Genomic DNA, 3,965 nt, shown 5'->3' on the forward strand with positions numbered 1-3,965 from the left:
ATATCCCATGATGGTTATATATAACTTATGACTGTCACTGGAGAAAATCCATTCTCTCTCCCTCAGCAGCCACTGAGTAAATATAGCTTTTCAGCTAGGGCGTGGCCTTGTGGGTTTTCCTCCATCCATTTTGGCACATTGCCTGGCATACTCTTTGTTCAGATTTTGCTCGGGACGCTATATTGTTCAAATAACCTTTTTGTGTCCATTTGCGTCCTTGGCTCTTAAAATCTATTACTGATGACATAGAAACAAAATGCTAGAACAGTTGATAATATTATTTCGATTGTTTATATATACCTTATTCAAAAGTACGGACAATAAGGAATACAGAAACATTAACATGATTTATGGGAAATATAGAAGCCGGAAAAAGGCATATCCATGAATGTCACAAACTAATAAACATACACTTCATCTCCTCAGCTCTATGCTGGGAATCAAGTGGATTTACAGAACCTAGCAATAGCACACTCATGAATGAAATTTGTATTTGGCAAATGAATACGGAGTGTAAAACTCTTCTGTAATTCACATTGTATTATAATTTGTCTATCTAGATAAATCACCGGAAATTAAAGATGCATTATTTTTTGAGTCACACTGTCTCCCATTCATTGGTATAAATCACTATTCCAGTCAAAATCTTGCAAGTATCTGGCGAACCTCTATCATCTATCCTTTCACTTTGTTGAGGGTTAACTTATTTCACAGTTTAATTTTTCATTTTTATCAGTTTATATATGCATATAATTTTCTTCTCTCTCAAATAGATATATATATATATAATACAAAATATTCTTTTGACCATTAATACTCACTTTAGAAAATGAAGATGGGAAAATAAATAATTCCTGCATATTTTTCATGTTTTAGAATGTGTAAAGAAAAAAATCACTGTGGGATCATATTATTGTTTAGTTATTGACCTTATTCAATAGTACTTCTTCTAAAGTCCGATGTTACTTTCTTACAAAGGGATTTTGTGGGGTTTCTTCCTAATGTCACTCTATCTCTAGGAGAGAAGAGTCATTTTGAGGTATAAACTGAGAGCAGGGGAAAAGATACCCTCTTTCTCCAGAGAATGAGCCCCATGGGACACCATCCAGCCTCCTTGATGAGACCATGAGACTATAGCGGTACAGTTGGGGCTGATGGGGATTAACCAGTTTTTACTGGAATCTGACCCCGAAGTTGCTGTAGACATGCCTTCCATTTTTTCTTTTGTAATCAACATCAGTTCCCTTTTGACCTCTCTTTGCTCCTTTTTTACATATCTGGAAAATGCTAGGATGCTGAGTCCTTTGCCCAATGACCCTCCTCCACTTAATTCAAGGTAGATTTTAAGTAGCCCATGGTGAATGTTTTAATATATTTTTATTGCTGTGTTTCAATTTTTTTCCTAATGACAATAAAATTCCTCACAGGAAAAAATAATTTATATTGCCTTGTAGTTTCGACACACAGAATCATCATAGCAAGCAAATGACATGGGAAGTCCTTCTGTATATGTGTTGCTTTTATTGGTTAATAAATGAGCTGCTTTTGGCCAATGGCTTAACAGAATATAATCAGGCTGGAAGAGATATAGAGAGAGAGTAAGCAGAGTCGGTGAGACGCCATATAGCCTCCGCCAGAGACAGGTGTGCCAGAACCTTGCCAGAAAGTAATAGCCATGTGGCAATACACAGATGAATAAAAATGGGTTAATTTAAGATATAAGAGTTAGTCAGAAATACGCTTAAGCTATTGGCCAAACAATATTGCAAAGACTCTACCTCCTGGAAGGTACCATATTCTTGCCAAACAGTGAGGTATGTTGGAGACCAAGCACTCAAACACATGAGCCTATGGGGGAAGTCCATACTCAAATCATCACATTTGATGGTGAGTGAGGATGTTTCCTTTCATTCTCATCCCCTCTCCATAGCAGCACTGGGAGTAATATGCAATAATTATTCCCATTTGGAGGTAGTGGAAACTCACATTTAGCTAACTTAATACACTTGCCCTAGGTTTGTGGTGACAGTGTTGAATTGTAAACCTAGACTGGAACTGGAAACATTAGTCCTAACCAACACGCTATACGCTCCTGCAGAATACCTCATGCCTGCAAAATTATAGTGAAAAGTCACGGGGAAATTCCACACTTCTTCAGCCAGAATGCATATTCCAAAGTAACAGAAGGCATTTGTGAAGACACTTCATCCCAAGGATGCAAAGATTTCAAGAAGAAAGTCTGAGAACTAATTTGGTTACAATAGTTGATAATTTGTGCTACCTCTGTGTCAAATGTCAAAAATCCAGCTGCTTTTCCCTTCTAGATTTTAAAACAAAAGTTCAAAATGGCATCTGTTTCATAAGCCCAAAATTACAATGAAGGTACAAAGAAGAAATATGTTAATCTGCCACACTTATCAGCCCAGTGACTAACATTGCTACCTCCTGTGAGTTCCTTTGCCTGTTTAGATTTTATGCGAAGTATTCTAATCATGAAGCCATCCAGTCTTAAACTAAGGCAGCCTAAAACCCTCAGTGTGCTATGTCTACCAAAGGCCAGAAGATTAGGATATCTGTTTCATCCTAAGCAAACAGCATTTCAGGCACAAAATAATCAACCGGACCACCTCACTTCTCAAATTAAGAGGAAGGAAGTCATTCTGTTTGTGTTTACTCTCTACCTGCTTCTTTTATATCAGAAACTCTGGAAGGTATTTTACCCATTTAATTATCTCTTATTAGAAGAACGCAAAAGAGAAACAAGGACTCCCCCACACTCCTTCACCACCTTCTCTTGTTCATTTCCCAATAATGCTGTGACCATCTTGTTAAGATTAAAAATAAATGAAAGGAACACAGCTCTTTGGTGATTATGGAGTCTCCAATGTGCCCAAAATGTTTATTCTCTAAGTTATTTCAGATGAGGGGGAGGAGTTTTTCCTGTAGGTCTATTGAATCAGAATCACATTAACATCGAACACCTTAGCAACTAAGAGAAACTTTGCAGATAAAAGAATCTCTAAGTGTGTGATTTCAAAGGAGGAAATAATTTGTCTTTGGAATGATTAAAAGAGCCACAAGGAAGCTGGCCCCGCATTAGATAACACCATGAAAATAACTGCATAACAGTATGTGTCTTTGAGAAGAGTTCAATATATTCCTATGTTTCTTTTTCCATTCAGTGTCCTTGATAAACTCTGTAAACATTTGCAGTCGGTTTGTTTAAAATGTGAAAAATGCATTAGTTATTTTGAAATTTCCTATAGATTAATATCCTGGGGCTTTTATTTTAAATGTAAGATACAAGAACTTTTTCCATGCTATTTTATTGTAAAAAGAAACTGGAATCTTTTTCTTAAGCAATGGTTTATGATTCCAGAATTCTGAGGGCTGAGGCAGGTGACTCTCATGTTCAAGGCCAGGCTATGCAGCAAGACCTTTTCTCCACAGTAACAACAAAGAAGTTATTCTTCTCTTGAGGACGTTTTGAGTATCATAAATAATTTTCATCAAATACTGACAAAATGGGAAAATGTGAGATATAAAATATGTATTTGGATCATAATGTCCAATAATACCTATTGTGTATTTATTAGCTTTGTAATAAATAAATAAATAAATAAGTTGTCCAAAAAAAAGCAAAATCAGTTAATACTTCACAGTAAGCGGTTTTTCATCATTAATTTCCTATTTGGAATTAATTTTATTTTTCTTTAGACCATGAGTGTCTTTAATGTGTCTTCCTGGAGGACAGATATTGAGTCTCTGAGGCAGATACCCACAGGTCAGAGTTCACCAGAGAGGACTGAAGAACCGTGGCTGGGCAGGCATCAGACAAGCGGTAGTGCCATGTATTTTTATGCTAAGACTTGCCAGCGGATACTTTAATCCATCTCACTGGGCATTCTGGAGCAAGGCAAACATCACAGAGATGTTACACAAGGAGGGATTGGTTCTTATATCAT

At 36.5% G+C, this 3,965-nt stretch overlaps 1 long non-coding RNA gene across 1 annotated transcript in view; it reads left to right on the forward strand.

Annotated features, from left to right (window-relative positions):
* The window catches only part of LOC126497495 (uncharacterized), a 5,099-nt gene extending 1,936 nt beyond the window's left edge, over positions 1 to 3,163 (forward strand). The window contains exon 3 of the long non-coding RNA XR_007590629.1: positions 2,099 to 3,163. This is a non-coding gene — a long non-coding RNA (uncharacterized lncRNA). The remainder of the gene's footprint in view (positions 1 to 2,098) is intronic.
* Positions 3,164 to 3,965: the final 802 nt, after the last annotated feature.

Source organism: Alexandromys fortis, unplaced genomic scaffold (assembly GCF_014885135.2).
Source record: "Alexandromys fortis isolate MF-2015 unplaced genomic scaffold, M_Fortis_MF-2015_v1.1 scaffold_24, whole genome shotgun sequence".
Taxonomy (NCBI): domain Eukaryota; kingdom Metazoa; phylum Chordata; class Mammalia; order Rodentia; family Cricetidae; genus Alexandromys; species Alexandromys fortis.